General features: G+C 48.8%; 1 protein-coding gene across 5 annotated transcripts in view; it reads right to left on the reverse strand.

Moving 5' to 3' along the window:
- The window catches only part of LOC138498132 (lymphocyte antigen 6E-like), a 1,052,795-nt gene that overhangs the window by 893,936 nt on the left and 138,553 nt on the right, over nt 1-20,306 (reverse strand). For 3 of the 5 annotated variants that reach the window (XR_011278706.1, XM_069622000.1, XM_069622001.1), the window contains one exon: nt 4,253-4,529. The exons of the other annotated variants lie outside the window; for them this stretch is intronic. The gene's annotated coding sequence lies outside the window, so the exon portion shown is untranslated. Of the gene's footprint in view, nt 1-4,252; nt 4,530-20,306 lie in introns of those variants that run through there. 5 annotated transcript variants of the gene reach the window in all.

Genomic DNA, 20,306 nt, shown 5'->3' on the forward strand with positions numbered 1-20,306 from the left:
AAAGAAGTGATGAGAGGTCCAGGCCCGGTATATGCAATAGCTTATAAACCCTGAAATATTTGCCCAATTTTGGGAGTGTGCTAAAGACAACTTTGCAATAAAATAAATAGTGTTAGAAGGAACCTCCAAGTCCTGTGGTCACAGTGTCGGGCGACCTTTCTACCCTCTCAGCCCTAACCAACCCACACACTCAGATAGATCGGGATCCCAAGTTTCCCTTTCCTCTCCGAATGAGAGAAAATCAGCTATCTCCCTGTCCTCCCACCCCTCGACTCACCCCACGAATGACACCCTATGGATTTTCCAGTGCTTCAAACTCTTCCTCTCCGAATGAGAGGAAATCAGATATCTCCCTCTCCTCCCACCCCTCGACTCATCCCACGAATGACACCCTATGGATTCTCCAGTGCTTCAAACTCTTCCTCTCCGAATGAGAGAAAATCAGATATCTCCCTCTCCTCCCACCCCTCGACTCACCCCACGATTGACACCCTATGGATTCTCCAGTGCTTCAAACTCTTCCTCTCCGAATGAGAGAAAATCAGATATCTCCCTCTCCTCCCACCCCTCGACTCACCCCACGAATGACACTCTATGGATTCTCCAGTGCCTCAACCTCTTCCTCTTCATTACAACCTCCACTTAAACCCTCTGCATCACATGATTCAATGCTATGGACTTACCTCCACAACTGTCCAGATGACACACAGATGTACAACAAACTGCAGACATCTCCGGATTCCAACTCCAACAGTTTTGGATGAACCTACTCAATATGGGATGTTAAATGACCACCAACCACCTGAAACGTAACACTGGGATGGCAAAGATTTTATGACATGTGTCAACTATCCAGCTGCCCATTCTGTCACATAAGACCTGCATATGTGGAAGCTCCACTATAGCCTGTACATTTTCTAAGGTCCTGCTACACTCAGACCTCTTGTGATCTTAATAATTCAATATGTTTGTCAAGTCCTCATTACATCTTCTCATGGTCCTGAGGAGCCCACGCCACTTGCTAGGCTTCCCCTTAGCACTCACTCTTTCAGACTCTTAAGTGCCCTAAAATATCTGCCCCAGGAACTACAGTGTGCCCAGAGCCAAGCTGCCACGCCCCGGCTCCATTCTAACATTTGGGACCAGATACCACCAGCACTGAGTGTGATCCACTGGCTATCAGCCATCCGTAGCAACTGCTGCAAATCCTGATGCAAACTCCACCTCACCTGGGCTGGTCTACCGCTGAAGAGCCAGGACTGCAACTTGATTCTCCAAGAACTCAAGACCACCCTCACAAACAACATCAGCCACCGTGAAACAGTGCACCTTCAATCTTTACCTTCAGCACCCTGGTACATTCAAGAACTCAACCTCAACAAACAAATCATCTAAAAACAAGAAAAGAATTGGCAAAAATCCTGCAGCGCATCCAACCTCGCCCTACACTACTGTGCTACACGCAGATGAATGATCACCGCTGCGAAGCCCAACTACTACCTAAACACCATAGCCAAGCCCAGCAAGGAAAGCAGAGCCATGTTCAAAGGCATAAAGCACTGCATCAACCCTCTGCCCGACCCACCTGTAGCACACTCCACCGTAAAATCCACTGGCAGCAACTCTTTCTTCATCAAGAAGACCACATGATCGGCCAACATATAGACCCCAATGCCACAACTGACAGCACACTACACATCTCATCTCGCAAAACCACAATTATCTAGACAACTTTCAAGACATTAACTATGGACGACCTCACTGCCACCTTAGCCTCCCTTAAGACCACATTGAATGCAGATGGCATCCTCCCTGCCTACCTACTCAAGATCCTTCCAAATGAAGCACTCCTCCCTTACCTGACAATCATGAACAGCTCCCTAACTGAAGGCACCTTCCATTTGACATGCAACACCGGACAAATCCTCCCACTTCTTAAGCAACCAAAACTGGATATTGGTGATCTTAGCAACTACCACCCCATTACCCATCTTCCCTTTCTAGGTAAGATCCTTGAGAAAGCAGTAGCCCCACAACTCCTCCAACACATCGAAGCCAACCAATCTGGCTTCAGACCCAGATGCAGCACAGAAACAGCTACCATCAAGGTGATTGACATTGCCCTTAAAATGCTTGTGGATGGCCATCCTTTCCTCCTAGTTCTCCTTGACCTCTCAACAGCATTTGACACAGTAGACCACGAGACACTCACTGACAATGTACATCCCTGCATGGGGATCAGCCAGATCGTCTTCAGCTGGTTCAGATTCTACCTTGCATACAAATGGATTTTTCCAGATCACCAACCCTACCCATAACCTGTGGGGTTCTGCAAGGATCCATCCTGCCCCTCGTGATCTTCAATCTGTACATGGAACCCCTCAGAACCTCCTTTTTCCACACAACATCCACATTCACCAACAGGCAGATGACACGCAGAACAACGTCAAGATTTCCTCCATCAAAGACCTCCACAGGCTCAAGGCCTACCTCACATTGATCCAGTCCTGGATGTCCAGTGCTTACCCTAAGCGTATTCCCTCCAAGACAAAATTCCTACTGCTGACCAAAAACACCGAACACCCTGGCATCCAGACCCAGCTCTCTGCTCTGAACCTCAAGGGATTCACAGCCCAGCTGGCTCCTCTGCCAAGTCCCTTAGGTTCAACATTGACAGACACCTCTCCTTCAAACAGCACACAGCAAGGAAGGCACTAACAGCCTGGTAACAACTTTCTCTCCTGCAGAAAATGAAGCCCTTCATCCCAGAAAACAGCTTCAGATCTGCTGTCCAAGCCTTGTCTGAATGGTGGCAATGCACTTTTGGAAGGCCTTCCGGCGACTACGCTGGCACCACTAAGATGTGTCCTGCATGCTGCAGCAAAACTCATTGAAGAACTCAGCAATTTTGACCACATAACTCTGATCCTCATCAGACTGCACTAATTGCCACTGCAAGCCCGTATGATCTTCAAACCCCGTTGCCTCATCTGCAAGGCTGTCATCCTGAAGTCCCCAAGCCCTCTATCTTCAAATCATGCGGCATCATCTACAAGGCTGTCATCTGAAGTCCCCAAGCCCTCTATCTTCAAATCATGTGGCATCATCTACAAGTCTGTCATTCTGAAGTCCCCAATTTATGTCACTGAGAAGCTCGGCATCTCCGGAGGCCTTCAATCCACCAGAAGTGTAGGACATTTGCAGACTCGAATCACGACAGTGCAGGAAGGAAAGACCCAGAAGACAGGCCTTCCCTGTCTACACTCCAAGACTCTGGAACCTCCTCCTCGTCAACATTAGAGTTTCCCCATTGCTTCTACAGTTCAGGAAAGAGCTCAAGACCCTCCTATTCAAGGAATGGCTTCTCCTTAATACCTAGGTCCACACCTTACCTAAGACTTGGTGATCTGCTCCCCACTGTCTTCCCCCATGCGGCCACTTGCCCACCTTCCCATGTTAGCTCCCCACTCCTTTTTTCTCTGCTTCCCTCACTGTGTTCTTCCCAGGGGTGTTGCTAGGTCTGGAAAAGACCCGGGGCTACGCTGGTGTTGGAACTGTCTGGACTGGGGGCTAGTTAGCCTTTTGGGTGTAGCTCCTGAGATTCTATCTGGGGCTTCAACCAAAAGACCAGGGGCTATAGCTCCCGTATACCCCCTCTAGCAGTGGCTCTGGTTCTTCCCCCTATGATTGTAAAGCACTCCGATGCTTCCCAAAGCAAGGTCCGCGCTCAAAATATACCCTATTAATACATATTATAATTATAATAATGATAATAATAATGTCCAGTGGCATTGCAAGGCTGTTGTGAGGTAGGCAGGCAGCCTTCTACACACCATTGCATCAGTCCCTGTCCCTTAGTCTGCCGAATGATATCCCAGTGTCCAAAATGGCAAGTCCAGTGCTCAACCCAGTAGATAAAGTAATGACCTCGGTTGGAGACTGCACTCATCATTGGTGTGTAAAACAGTGGGCACAAAGACTGAGAAACAACAACAACATGGCTAGCAGCAAACTCCACGTCCTACAAGAAGGTCAATAAAAGGAGAATCGTTGGGGTCTCCACGTAACAAGGTTTTGTAACTTAGCGAAGACCAAGCATTGTGTCCAGGGTCGCACACTGTCCTTGTGAGAAACCTTCACTTATACGTGTAAGCACTGTGCTATAATTGCACTCCCCTGCTTACCCATACATTAGGATGACAAACTTCACTACTAATGTATTTCAGGCCTCATTGAAAGAGAACAGGAAACATTTGAGAAAATGTATCTTTATTTAACAGTCACAGAATGGGTGGCAATATTTATGCATCTTTACTACCAGCAGCGTGAGAGGAAGACTTTGTCCATAACCTAATAGCACACAATCTTTAATAGTTTTTATTGTTAACTGACAGGGGTAGAAGAAGGCCTTCTAAGAATTGAGAATCAAGAGATGTAAAATGTTTCCGTCTTGCAGGTTTCAAGCAGCACTTGGCCTTCATCAGGGCATGTGGTTCTCCGAAGGACCAGGGGTGCTTGGAAATGTTGTCCTACAGGTAAAGATAAAGCATGACACAGGCATTATATCCCACTTCAGATGACATCAATAACAATCATAAAGACAGGCATTATACCTGGCGACAGCTAATGCTACTGGCATCCTCATTTGCCTGTTATCAGGAATCATATGCCCATGTGCAGCCTTTCCATGAGTGGCTAATGCCATAATATGGCATGTTATGCCAGCTGCTGCTGGGAATGCTCAAGTCCCGCCATTGTATCATGGCTCTAGCCAATAAGTTAATGTCCAGCCAGCATATGCCCATGTGCAGTCTATCCATAAGTAGCTAATGCCATAATATGCCATGATATCCCAGCTGCTGCTGTGAATGCTCATGTCTCACCATTAGCCAGTAAGTTAATTTCCAGCCAGCATATGCCCATGCGCAACCTTTCCATGAGCAGCTAATGCCATAATATGCCATGATATAGCATCTGCTGCTGTTGTGAATGCTCAAATCACGCCATTAGCCACAATGTTAATTTCCATCCAACATATGCTCATGTGCAGACTTTCCATGAGTAGCTAATGCCATAATATGCCTTGATATGCCAGCTGCTGCTGTGAATGCTCAGGTCCCATCATCAAAATGAACCCGTAGCCTGGTCAGATCATCACTTAATCTTGTGCTCCATCCCTGGATCCTCTCCCACCAAAGCTATATTAGCACCCCCCTCGCGTTCTAGAAACCGTCGCAACATCACCATAGACATCACCATAGACAGCCTCTAGCCCCTCATTAGTGACATCCTTAACGAGATTAAATTCAAGAAGCTCGACCCTCCTAACTTGGTAGACCTCTACAACAATACTCTTAAATTGGCACTAGACATCGCAGCCCCTCTGAAACTTAGGAAAGCCAAACCCCTGGCTCACCTCAATAAGTGGTTCACCCCCGAACTAAAGAGCCTCAGAAACACTAAAAGATCAGCAGAATACACTTAGCGTAAATCACCCTCCATCACCAACAAAACTGCATTTACGACGGCCTCTGCTATTTACAAACCAGCTATCCCTTCTGCAAAAAAAGAAGCTTATAATTCCAGAATCCACAATGCCAAATCCAGTACCAAGGAACTCTTCAGCATCCTAAAAGAGCTTGAATCCCCGGGGCCACCCTCACAAAGACGCAGAATGGTGTACAAAAATCCAGCAAGCCCTCGCAAATAAAACCACTCTACTCCAAAATAAGATCGAAGCTAAAAAGGCAAGCCTTACCATCAGCTCCCAGCCTGCCTCTGACCCAGCAAAAACCCCACATTCTTGCACACCCTTCTCACAAGTAACTTCAAAGGAAGTTGAAGACATCATAAAAAACCTAAAACCCTCCCACTGCCAAGGGATATCTGCCCATCCACCATAAATAAAGAGGGAGTTAAAACCTAGCCTCTTTCATCACCACCCTGATAAGATACATTCCTCATTCCCCTCCAATCAGGTACCCACAACCTCAAGGAAACTTGGGTTATGCCACTCTTTAAAAAAAAAAAACTACATCCAAATGTCTCCACATATTATAGGCCCATCACCACCGTCCCGTTCTTTCTAAAAATCCTGGAGGGGTGGCTTATCTGCAAATCCAGAAGCAGCTAGAGGATAATGAACTCCTAGGACAATCAGGCTTCAGACCCAGACACAGAACTGAGACAGCCCTCCTGGATCTCAAGATCCAAATGGACGAGGCGAAGGACAAAGGTAAGCTAGCTGTGTGATGCTGGAAATGCATTGGAGGGACAGGGCCTCCGTATCCTTGTCCTTTACTGCTTTTTATTGTGTGTTCTGTCGTGTTTTCCGCACAGGAGTTCATGTGGAACTCCTGGCGGTGCAGCTATTTCTTTTGGTGTGGTGTACAGACCCATGGGATACCCTTATGGCACCCATGGGTGGGGGTGCAACCGTGTGCCCCTAGTGTATGTTTTTGGGCACCTGTGGGTGGCCCACAGAGCAGGGTACGGGCTGGAGGCAGCGCCGTGCTGAAATGACTATTGCCCTGAGCGTCCTCCATTTTGGAATGCCCAGGCCCTTTCATTGTAATTGGTAGATTCCTGATGGAAACAAAATGGCTCCCGTGGCCTCTTGCCTTCCATCGCCTGTAACTTCATTTTCCCGAAGTCCCGGAAGCCCTGACTCTATCCCTTCCCCCTGACTGGCTGTTGGGTAGAAGTTCCATATATGGTAGTGTGGGGAAGTGCCGACCAGACTGGCTGAAGCCTTCCCAACGACCGTATGTCATAGGTACACCTATGGGTGGGACCTGGGTGAATGGAGTGTGTGACGAATAGACACTTCTTGTTGTGGATGTCTGGTATCTGGTGTTTGACACAATGACTGAGACAACCCTGACCGAAACTGGTATGCATGCAGTGTGTAGTGTCGAATGGCGGGGTACTTGTCCAAATCCACATTCTGTGTTGTGAGTGACTGGATGGAGAAGAATGGCCTGAATGCAACGTGCGCCTTATTGGCTGACTGACTGCTGAATGCCCTTCTGAGTGATTGGTTGCCTGAGTGTGACCCAGCAGAATGAATAGGAGATCAACTAGTATTTCTGGGGGCCTCTCACTGCTAGAAATCGTTCAGAAGCTGAAGAGAAACTGGAGTTGAAACTAAAGCTTGACCTTGAAGCCCTGCTGGAAGAGAAGAATTGCTGTTGCTCTACTTCACCGATTTGAAAACGGTTGTGTCTCCAAGAACTGATCCAAGAGAGGACCTCGTAAGGAGACCACTTCCCGAGCTACGAGGGACCATCCTGCACCAGCTGATCTTTGCCAAAGCTTCCTGGTAGACAAACCTATGAAAGGCTGCCGATCGGAGATGGGGACTGCCACGGAATCCCAAAGAGAAGCATTCGCATTGTTATCCATCACCATCGACAACCGCCGTCTCCGACCAAAGCCGCATTACTCCCGTTGCCTAAGAACAATTGATCCAAGGATGTTCTCGTACGCACCGTCAACCACTTTCTCCCGCTGGAGAAAGTCGAGGCCGTCGATGCGCCAAGGAGCATCCGCCGGTGAGTTTCCCGCCACCTAAAGACCACAGAGACGCCGGGCGACTTGACACCCTTGTGGCACCGTGGCTCCTGCCTTAAAGGGAGTGCACTCAAGAATGGCTGTTAATTTCCCAATGAGGAACTCTACAACACCAGGTACTTTGGGGTTGAGGAACTATTGGAAAGACTCTTGGGAACAATATATGGACTGGGCTTGTGATATATCTGTATTTCTACAGGTTGCCCAGGTAGGGGGATCTCCACACAGAGTTGTGTCTAGGTAAACAGGGCCAGTATTCTGCCAATTGTTCTAACCAACTGCTTTCCTCTTATAAATATTGTTGGCTTCCTTTACGAACTGATTTGTGGGACATTTAACCGTACAGTTGATGCACTTTAAAGAGATCGAATAGTGATTGTGGTACCACGTAGAACTGTATATTTGCCATTATAGATAACCGAGTACAAAATGAGTTATTGTGATATTGTACATAACCTTGAACATTAATTATATAAAGACTGTGTTTTTACTAATACAGTGTGTGGACATTCCTTTGTGGGTGCGTGGGGATTACACTGTACTTAAGAACCAGCCCGCATCACCTCCTGAGAAGCTAGGCCCCGATTACTCGTCCATTGCAACCAACAATAGAGAATCTTGTCTGGCTTCCTCTGTGCCTCTCTTCTACCATATGGAGAGCAGGAGTACAGACACCCCCTTCAGTCTTTACAAACAGTCCTCCTACTCCTCGACTTATCTGCGGCCTTCGACCTCGTCGAACAACAAATTCTAACAAAGCATTCTCCACTAACGCATCCGACTGGGTTAAATCCTTCTTATCAAATCGGCCACCAGAGTCTTCTCCCCTTCGGCCTCAGCAGATCCCACACCGATACTGTGTGGTGTCCCTCAGGGATCTGGTGTGTCACCCACACTATATAATATTTTTACGAAGCTGCTCTTCGACCGCCTGGACAACTTGTGTGTCATCTACACTAACTACGCAGATGACACTCAAGTCCTCATCCCCCCCCAAGCTTGGATGGCCAGCAACAGACTTTGCCTCAATGAAGACAAGACCAAGTTAATGATCGTGGGTACTCAGACACGCCTGAATAAACTCGACACCAGATACACATCTTTCGTCATTGATGCTAATATGATCAACGTCTCTAAAGAGATAAAAACACTGGGGGTCTACCTCGATTCAACTCTTTCTCTTAAAAAAACAGGTCAGCAGTGTGGCGTCTGGCATGGCCTACACTAATAAACTTATCTACAGCTGTAAATCTTACTTATCTACAAGCAGCTGCCTAATGCTGGATAGAGCACTCGCTTTTTCTAAACATGACTACTGCAACACATTATTCCTTGGTTCTTCTGAACACAATCTAAATAGACACCAGGTACTCCAAAATAACTCTTTGAGAGCAGCACTTAGTCTCCCCAGGTCTTGACGTATATCCAACCACAGACATAATGCCAACTGGCTGCCCATCCATGACAGAATCACTCTATGCACCCTGGCCATCGTGCATAAATTCCTTACAAACTCAGCCCCGAAATAGCTGGTGGACAAAATCTGCAAACACCAAACGCCAACATGTTCTACCAGATCTTCTCATTCCCTTACCCTGGTGGTACCAAGGTACAATTTAAAAACCGCTGGATGAGCCAGCTTGCCTGTCCAAGCTGCCAAATGATGGAACTCTAGTCCCATCCCTCTTAGACAGGAACCCTCCTTCCTCACTTTTAAAGCCAAAATAAAATATTGACTGAGCAACAAGAATCATCACTAAAACGCTATGGCCGTGTTATCTGATCATTGTCTATGTTGTTACTGTTCATCATCTTTTGTTTAGTTATAATACTGTACATTATCTCCTGTTATCTGACCCACCTGTAACCAGGGTCTCTCTTGTTGTCTCCACACCAGATTGTAAATTGCCTACCTTATTATGTATGTAACCTCTAGGTTTTCAAGCGCCCAGCTAGCTCAGGGTTTGATGTGCGATATAAATAATAAACAAATAAAAGATAATGAGCCAATAAATTAAATTCCTTCCAACATATGCCCATGTGCAGCCTTTCCATGAGTAGCTAATGGCATAATATGCCATGATATGCCATCTGCTGCTGTGAATGCTCAAGTCCGTCCATTAGCCAATACATTAATTTCCATCCAGGATCCCATGTGCTGCCTTTCCATGAGTAGCTTATGCCATAATATGCTATGATATGTCAGCTGCTGCTGTGAATGCCCAGGTCCCACCATTAGCCAATAAATTAATTTCCATCCAACATATGCCCATGTGCAGCCTTTCCATGAGAAGCTAATGCCTTAATATGCCTTGATATGCCAGCTGCTGCAGTGAAAGCTCAGGTCACATCATTAGCTAATAAGTTAATTTCCATCCAACATATGCCCATATGCAGCCTTTCCATGAGTAACTAATGCCATAATATGCCATGATATGCCAGCTGCTGCTGTGAATGGTCAGGTCTCACCATTAGCCAATAAGTACATTTCCATCCGGCATATGCCCATGTGCAGCCATTCCACGAGTAACTAATGGCATAATATGCCATCTGCTGATGTGAATGCTCAAGTCCCTCCATTAGCCAATACGTTAATTTCCAGCCAGCATCCCATGTGCTGCCTTTCCATGAGTAGCTAATGCCATAATATGCCTTGATCTGCCATCTGCTGCTGTGAATGCTCAAGACGCACCATTAGCCAATAAGTAAATTTCCAGCCAGCATATGCCCATGTGCAGCTTTTCCATGAGTAGCCTATGCCATAATACACCATGATATGTCAGCTGCTGCTGTGAATGCCCAGGTCCCACCATTAGCCAATAAGTTAATTTCCATCCAACATATGCCCTTGTGCAGCCTTTCCATGAATAGCTAATGCCATAATATGCCATGATACGGCAGCTGCTGTTGTGAATGCTCAAGTAACACCATTAGCCAATACGTTGATTTCCAGCCAGCATATGCCCATGTGCAGCCATTCCATGAGTAGCTAATGGCATAATATGCCTTGATATGCCAGCTGCTGCTGTGAATGCTCATGTCCCACCATTCTATGATAGCTGTAGTCCATATGTTAATGTCCAGCCAGCATACGTCCATGCTTGGAACCTGTCACAGGGCAGATATTGATCGACAAGCAAGCCAGACCAGGGAGTAGGGTTAATAAAGCTATCATTAACACACGTATACATGTGATGTCACAAATAAGCATGTAGGGTCTGAACCAGACTAAGATTTTTCCGGATGATCTTTCTCAGTGGTGGTGTAGTTCTCAGGGCTAATTTTTTTCTTTTTTATTATATAGCGCTACGTATTATTACCCACGGTGTGCGGTGCTCATTTATCGACCTTGGAAGGAGGAAGGGCTGAGTTTGCCCCTGCCAGGATTTGAACCTGCATCAACAGGCTCTGCACGGATATCCAAGTGAGCGTTCTAGTGTGTCTTGGGCAAATAAATTGTTCCAGAAAAATGTTCTCCACATTCTCAGTAAATTTGGTGTGGTGTTTCCCAGCAAAAATCACAGAACCCTAGCTTTTAGGAGGACCCTATAGTTCTCTGGGTTTGCTTTGCTTAGTTTTTAGTTTCCCGCAGACTGTTACCCCATAACTCTTGGTGTTCCTTCTCCCTGGTTCTCACTCCCATGTTTTAGACCTTTCGAAACTGTTTGACTGGCATTGTGAGTGGGTTTGTGAGTGGCTGCTCTTCCAGTATGGCTCTGATCCAGACAGGAGCTGTCCTTAAACTGGAAGGGGGTTCTTACTATGTCCCTCTCTGGCTCCCTCTCTCCCGGGGGTCTACTCCTCCAGCCACCGGCCCCAACCTCACTCTCCTTCCTCGTTCTCTTCTTTCTGCCACATCCTCTTTCACCGTCCCAAGGTTTCTTCAATCCTCCCCCTCTTTCAACACTTCCTCTGCCTGCTTTTCTTCACCTCCTCTATCTTGCATTTGTTCTTTATTCATCTCTCAGCTATTTTCTCGCATCAGCTAACCTTCTCCCTGTTCTTCCCCCCTTTTGGCCCCTCCCTTACAACAATTCAGGTTCTCCAGTTCCATTCTCCCTCTCTCCTTTGTGTACTGTGGTGAGTACTGTGGTGTACTGTCTGAGTTCTCCATCCTCACATGTGGCGGAAGCGAGCCATTAGGGACTGGGCTTGTCCGTCCGTGTACCGATGTGCCCCCCATAGGGGGGGACGGAGTGGAATCCCGCAGGCCCGTCAGCCTCACCAAGTCATGGTGGTGAATTCTGATAGGGGTACGAGATCCCGGTGTTGTGTGATATCCTGCATCCCCATGGCAGCATGATTGAGCCACGCTCACTTGGAGACCCCGCCCAACCACAGATGGCGTGAACAGGGTTTTATAAACAAACCTGCGCACAATGCACTCAGGCAACATTGCCTAATGCACCATTTCCATACATGCCAATTTTCTGAGGCACCTAGGAGGGAGATTTCAGGAGAGAATTCGGGAGAAATAAATTTCCCCATAGGCATGCATTGGGGCTAGAATTATTTTAGGCGGGAGAACGTGAAAAATAGCAATATTCCACCTAAATCGGGAGGGTTGGTGTCAGGCCTCGTAGAGTGGGACCTGAGGTGTGGCCCATCCACATCGTTATGTGGGAAGGCAGCCGTTGCGGGCTCTTCCACAGGGAAGTGACGTTGGAGTTAGGGAGGGACATGTTGGGGGTGGGCAGTGGATTACAGTGATGGTTAATAAAGGGAGGTTGAAGAGAACGCTCAGTCTCCTGTACTTGTGTGTGCGAGCGTGTGCCTGGCATGAGAGGCCCCCCATTTAGAATGTCCACAATGGCGACAAGGGTTTTGTGAACCCCGCTTCACACAGAGGGCTGCAGTCGAGTAGTATAGCTCATCGGCATTCCTCACTGGCACAGGCTGAAGTTTCGCTATACACAGCTTTTGGCTGGACCGCGCGTGTAAGGCAGGCACGCCTCCAATGCATGCAGCCCCATCCGCAGCCGGCAGGAAAAGTACGGCTGCCAGAGCCCAGCAGAGACGATGAGATGCGTGACAGCCTCCAGTCCCCTGCAGGAGCAGAGCGGGACTCTAGTGGGAGGAGCCACAGTACTAAACGCAGAGGGGAGACTGCGAGGGACACGCAACTTCCAGGCCCTGCAGGGGCTGTACACGGTACACGGCAGGTGCCCAGACTCAGCAGTGGTGACACTGAGCAAGGATAATCAAGGCAGCAGGTGCAAACGGAGCACCGGCACAATCCCACAAGGCAGTGCCCACCCACACAAGCACTGCCTCTTCCAAGGTCGAATCAAGCCAAAGCATACCGCAACAGAGCGTCATCATGACTGACCAAGCGTCATCCTTAGCACCCACAGCGTCATCATCAGACACAGGTGGAACTGCAGGAGGCACTAGCAACCAGACACCAGCGGCAGGAGGCACGGCGCAGGTAATGCACATGCCTAATCCTTTTGATGTGCGGGACACCACCAATCTCAGGCCCCGGTGGGCCACATGGTTAAGAGATTTCAAATTTTACACCAGGGCGGTGGGCTTCACAGATGATGCCAGAATAAAGTACACATTGTCAGTGGACATAGGGCCAGCTGTTAGAGACATAGCAGGAGAGCTGGTTAACTGGAACACTGCAACTTATGAAGAAGTACACCGAAAACTGTCGGAATACTTTGCACCAAATATCAACATTGACTACGAGCGCCACGTGTTCCACACCGCCAGACAAGAAAAAGGCGAATCACTTGACAACTTCGTAATGCGCCTCTGCATCAAACAAAAGTACTGCAAATTCCATTGCTACTTAAATGAGGAAGCTTTTAAGGTCGCAGATAATAGCGGGCTGTCTGTCCCAACCTTTCAGAAAACAGTTGCTGCAAAAACAGAGATCACTGGAAGAAATACTAGCCCTAGGCAGGATGGAAGCGGCCGTTGAGTCACAACTTGGAAATCTGGGCAAACTAAACATACAACAGCCCGCAACGTCTACAGACATGGTCAACAAATTAGACTCCACCACAAACCCAGGCGGTGGACGCCATTATTAGGGCTGTATGCAAAAATGCACCCCACGCCGTTCCCAACAGGCCGAGGACACAGGATCGCAGAAGGACCACTTGCCACAGCCCAACGAGCAACAGGGCTGAGTGGGACCCCAAAATGTCACAAAGGGATGATAGGGAGCCCAGGAGCGCATATAACCAGGAAGAACAGAGACCATCAGAAGGGGGGAGACACAGTCAGAGAAGGCACTTTGTCCGATATATAGAAATGTGCTCGCCCTCGAGTAGTGAAACCCCATCGTCAGATGAGGATCAGAGAAAGAAAGGGTACGCGTGGGCTCTCAACAATGCAACGGCCACCCAACACAGCCCTGTCCTTACGCTGCACATCAATAACACACCATTAGAATTCCTGATTGAAACTGGTGCAATAGTAAACATCATCAGTGAACAAGCATATAACTCCTTATCCCATTAGCCAAAGATACGCAAGGCCACAGTGGACATCTAGCCCTACGGTGCAACTACACCACTGCCATGCAAAGGCACCATCACTGCCTGGTGTGCTCACAAATCACAGCGGCAAAGATTCCCCTGAACATCCTACAGACAGAGGCCAACAGTGGATGCATCCTGAGTTTTAAAACAGCTGTTGACATGGGCCTAGTACATATTTTGTACCAGATTATGGCACACAAATACTTCGCCAAACCAGAGGCAATTCAGGATATATTGCCGAAGCTCTTCAAAGGCCTTGGCAAACTAAAAAACAGGAAAGTTCACCTCCACACCCGGACGTGCCACCAGTTGCGCAACACTACAGAGCGATACCAGTGAACATCCAGAGGCAGGTGGATGATGAGTTGGACAAATTGATAACACTGCAAGTAATCGAGCCAGTTCAGGGACCAACGCCGTGGGTGTGCCCCATTGTCCCTGTTCCAAAAAATCTCCAGACGGCTCGATACGCCTATGCGTGGACATGAGGAGAGCCAACGTTGCTATGGAGAGAGAGAGACACCAGGCGCCAAGGATCACCGACATGATCCACCTCCTCCACGGCGCCAAGGTGTTCTCAAAACTGGATTTAACAAAAGGATACCATCAAATCGAGAAAAGCCCCGAATCAATATACATCAAAACGTTTGTAACACATCTGGGCCTATTTCAGTATAAGAGGCTCAGCTTCGGCATCTCATCGGCCGCTGAGATCTTTCAGGAGGACATTCACAGAGTCATTTGTCATATACCAAACTGTCTAAATTACTCTGACGACGTGCTGGTATTCGGAAAGACCAAGGAGGAGCATGACGTCGCACTACACCGAGTGTGCGGCGCCCTGGAGACTGCGAGCCTCACTCTCAACAAAGACAAGTGTGAATTCGGGAAGGGCTCCTTAAGGTTCTTTTCAGACAGGGGCATGTGCCCAGACCCAGACAAGGTCGCCGCGCTCAACATGGCTCTGCCCCCCACAAACACATCAGAGCTACACTCATTCCTGGGACTCGCGAGCTATTGCTCCCGATATATGAAAGACTATGCAACAGTGAGCAACCCACTGCGGTTACTCACTTGCAAAGATCAACCATTTGAATGGTCAGCGGAATGCCAGCAAGCGTTCGAGTCCATCCGAAATACCATTTCAAGGGCAGAACACATGGCGTATTATGACACGCAACGGGACACGGAGGTCATCGTCGATGCGAGCCCCGTGGGGCTCGAGGCTATCCTATCACAGAGGGACCCTGAGGACCCCACCAAGGTGTTCATAGTGGCGTACGCCAGCAGAAGCCTCACGCGGAACAGGCCTACTCCCAGGCTGAAAAGGAGAGTCTGGCAGTGGTGTGGGCCTGCAAATACTTCCATCTATTTTTGTATGGGAAGGAATTCATGGTTGTCGCGGACCATCAAGCGTTGCTCACCATCTACGGCGACCCCAAAGCAAGAGTGCCTCCAAGAATAGCAAGGTGGGGGTTGAGGCTACAAAATTACAAATTCAGCATCAAACATTGCTCGGGAATGGAGGACAATCCGGCAGATTCTTTATCCCGACACCCCACGGGTCCTGCATGCGCACAACCTTCCATATCAGACGCTTTCATCAACTATGTGGTGCACCACTTGCAGCCGTTCCCCCTAGAATGGTCAGAAGTGGTCAGCAAATCCAAACAAGACCCAGCACTACGGTTCGTCAGACACTGCATACAGACGGACAGACGAGCGCACATGAAGCAACAGGCGAAACACGAAGCGGAGGCAGTACGGGATGATATTCGCTGGATTGACCAAGTCAAAGACGAACTCTTAATCGTAGAAGACCAGATCATCTTGAAAGGATGTAAGGTGGTCATACCCGAGTCCCTCCGAGAAAGAACACCACAGCTGGCACATGAAGGTCACCGAGGCGTAGCAGCAACCAAAAGATTACTAAGGCAAAAAGTATGGTTCCCAAGGCTCGACGCGCTGGTGGAGTCACTGGTAGGTGGACACACAACCTGTGCACAAGACGCCCCTCTGCCACACCCGAACCCTCTGCAAATGTCCCTGCTGCCAGATTGAGTCTGGGACAAGCTGGCAGTAGATATGTTTGGAACCCTGCGAAACGGAGCGTACGTCCTGGTACTGATGGATGAACACTTGCGCTTCCCAGAAGCACAGATAGTGGAGATCACAGCCACCATGTGCATCCTCCCAGCCCTGGACCGCATGCTATCCGCATATGGGGTTCCCAGAGTGATAAAATCAGACAACTGCCCGCCATTCGCCAGCGCAGACTTTCAAAACTTTTCCAGGTACATGGGCTTTCATCACAGGAAGATAACCCACAGATGGCCCCAAGCAAATGGAACAGTAGAAAGGTGTATGGCCAATATCAAAAGAACATTGCAGATAGCCAACATACTAAACAAGCCATTTGAACAGGCCTTATATCAACTACTGCGAGAATACAGACACACCCCACATAGCACCACAGGGGTCTGCCCGGCGGACCAGACGTTCAGGCGACCGGTGAAGACCAGGTTACCGGAGGACCCGCCGCCAAAACCTCTGACGCCATTGGAACTCCAAGCCAAGAAGAAAGATCTGGAGGAGAAAGGGAAAATGAAGCAGGAGGGTACATGAATCCTATGTGGAACCCGGTGATCAGGTGCTGATGCGCCAGCCGAAGGAGAGAAAAGAAGATGCCAAGTTCGCCCCAGAGCTGTTGACGGTAAAACAAAGAAAGGACAACATGGACACAGCTGAAAGAGAAGGGCGGTCATCAGTAACCCGAAATGTATCACAATTCAAAAGAGTGCTGACTCCCCTTGAGGCGACATGGGAACCAGATTTGGAAGCCTGGGAAAGACACATGGTGGATGAACCATGCCTAGGAGATGGAGAAGCATCCGAAAACGAAGAAGCAGAGCAACACACTCCAGAACAAATAGGACCCCCAACACCCGTCGGCCACCGGCGGCTCCAGAGGAGTCGCATGAAGCCCCAGATACTCTTAGAAGATATGGGGTAACAGACACAAGCGGACTGATGCTTTCAAAAGGCGGGAGATGTCAGGCCTCAGAGAGTGGGGCCTGAGGTGTGGCCCATCCACATCGTTATGTGGGAAGGCCGCCGTTGCGGGCTCTTCCCCAGGGAAGTGACTTTGGAGTTAGGGAGGGACATGTTGGGGGTGGGCAGTGGAGTACAGGGACAGTTAATAAAGGGATGTTGAAGAGAACACTCCGTCTCCTGTACTTCTTGTGTGTGCAAGCATGTGCGTGGCATGAGAGGCCCCCCATTTAGAACGTCCACAGTTGGCATGTCTGCATGTCCCCTATTAAACCTGCTGCTTGTACTGAAAATCAATCATGAGACACAGAACTGCTCCAAAGTTGGGCAATGTACGTGCGAAGCCCGAGCAGAAGAAACCAAAATGTTACAGACGGGGTTCGGATGACTGCATTCCTCTGGGTCGGGAAGATCAACAGCCAGACATTCCAGCCACATGGAATGCCACAGACACCCACCCTGGAGCCAGAGGAGACACAAGGTGGTGGTGATGGCACCAGCCAGATTTATAGACGGGAAATGTACAGGTGAGGGAAATCTCTCAATTAACCCCCAAAAGCGTGCCCCGGAAGTGTGAACAATAAGCCAATCTAAAACTCTGACATTAATCACAATGGCAGAATCAAGTATCAACTTCCCAGAAAAACTACAGGCTAAATAGAAAGAGGGGGAGAAAAGGGGAAAACGTTTGGAAGGAAAACAGTGTTACCAAACCATCCATTGACGCACAGGGACCCCGCCACATGGCAACACGTAGCCCATGCCTGCAGCAGCTCCTCTGAAGAGGCCTAACACAGCGTAACAACACAAGAGCACTGCTTGCAAAAAGAGAGGTGGGGTTAGTTTATGGCCCTGAGCTAGGCAGAAGGAATCTTAGAGGTGCAATGCTTCCAAGTGAAACATGGCCTGTGGCAGTAGGGTGACTCAATATGGGTCTGCCTGAAAAGGACCCTGTATGAGGGCACTAGAAATGCCCATTGAAATGGAAGATGATACACCCAAAGTCCGGAAGAGATCTAACCTACAAAAGTGCGAAATACAAGGTCTACAACAAACCTAGCCTGAACGCTGTGGAATCCAAGGTCTGCAAGAGACCGAGCCTGAGCGCTGTGAAATCCAAGGTCTGCAACAGACCTAGACTGAACACTGTGAAATCCAAGGTCTGCAACAGACCTAGCCTGAGCGCTGTGAAATCCAAGGTCTGCAACAGACCTAGCCTGAGCGCTGTGAAATCCAAGGTCTGCAACAGACCTAGCCTGAGTGCTGTGAAATCCAAGTCTTCAACAGACCTAGCCAGAACACTGTGAAATCCAATGTCTGCAACAGACCTAACCTGAGCGCTGTGAAATCCAAGGTCTGCAACAGACATAGCGTGAATGCTGTGAAATCGAAGGTCTGCACCAGACCTAGCCTGAACCCTGTGCAATCCATGGTCTGCAACAGACCTAGCCTGAGCGCTGTGAAATCCAAGGTCTGAAACAGACCTAGCCTGATCTCTGTGAAATCCAAGGTCTGCACCAGACCTAGCCTGAACCCTGTGCAATCCATGGTCTGCAACAGACCTAGCCTGAATGCTGGAAATCCAAGGTCTGCAGCAGGCCTAGCCGGAATGCTGTGCAATCCAAGGTCTGCAACAGGCCTAGCCTGAATGCTGTGAAATCCAAGGTCGGCAACAGACCTAGCCGGAATGCTGTGAAATCCAAGGCCTGCAACAGACCTAGCATGAACACTGTGACATCCAAGGTCTGCAACAGACCTAGCCTGAATACTGTGGAATCCAATGTCTGCAACAGACCTAGCCTGATCTCTGTGAAATCCAAGATCTGCAACAGACCTAGCCGAAACAATGTTAAATCCAAGGTCTGCAACAGACCTAACCTGAATGCTGTGAAATCCAAGGTCTGCAACGGACCTAGCCTGAGTGCTGTGAAATCCAAGGTCTGCAACAGACCTAGCCTGAACCCTGTGAAATCCAAGGTCTGCAACAGACCTAGCCGGAATGCTGTGCAATCCAAGGTCTGCAACAGGCCTAGCCTGAACGCTGTGAAATCCAAGTTCTGCAACAGGCCTAGCCGGAATGCTGTGCAATCCAAGGTCTGCAACAGGCCTAGCCTGAATGCTGTGAAATCCAAGGTCTGTAACAGACCTAGCCGGAATGCTGTGAAATCCAAGACCTGCAACAGACCTAGCCTGAACACTGTGACATCCAAGGTCTGCAACAGACCTAGCCTGAACACTGTGAAATCCAAGGTCTGCAACAGACCTAGCCTGAGCGCTGTGAAATCCAAGGTCTGCAACAGACCTAGCCTGAACCCTGTGCAATCCAAGATCTGCAACAGGCCTAGCTTGAACGCTGTGAAATCCAAGGTCTGCAACAGACCTAGCCTGAACCCTGTGAAACCCAAGGACTACAACAGACCTAGCCACGGAATGCTGTGCAATCCAAGGTCTGCAACAGGCCTAGCCTGAACGCTGTGAAATCCAAGTTCTGCAACAGGCCTAGCCGGAATGCTGTACAATCCAAGGTCTGCAACAGGCCCAGCCTGAATGCTGTGAAATCCAAGGTCTGCAACAGACCTAGCCTGAGTGCTGTGAAATCCAAGGTCTGCAACAGACCTAGCCTGAACCCTGTGAAATCCAAGGTCTGCAACAGACCTAGCCGGAATGCTGTGCAATCCAAGGTCTGCAACAGGCCTAGCCTGAATGCTGTGAAATCCAAGGTCTGTAACAGACCTAGCCGGAATGCTGTGAAATCCAAGACCTGCAACAGACCTAGCCTGAACACTGTGACATCCAAGGTCTGCAACAGACCTAGCCTGAACACTGTGAAATCCAAGGTCTGCAACAGACCTAGCCTGAGCGCTGTGAAATCCAAGGTCTGTAACAGACCTAGCCTGAACCCTGTGCAATCCAAGATCTGCAACAGGCCTAGCTTGAACGCTATGAAATCCAAGGTCTGCAACAGGCCTAGCCTGAACGCTGTGAAATCCAAGTTCTGCAACAGGCCTATCCGGAATGCTGTGCAATCCAAGGTCTGCAACAGGCCTAGCCTGAGCGCTGTGAAATCCAAGGTCTGCAACAGACCTAGCCTGAACCCTATGCAATCCAAGGTGTGCAACAGACCTAGCCTGAGCGCTGTGAAATCCAAGGTCTGCAACAGACCTAGCCTGTAGTCTGAATGCTGTGCAA

This window comes from Ambystoma mexicanum, chromosome 5q, assembly GCF_040938575.1.
Source record: "Ambystoma mexicanum isolate Mex_15411 chromosome 5q, UKY_AmexF1_1, whole genome shotgun sequence".
NCBI lineage: Eukaryota > Metazoa > Chordata > Amphibia > Caudata > Ambystomatidae > Ambystoma > Ambystoma mexicanum.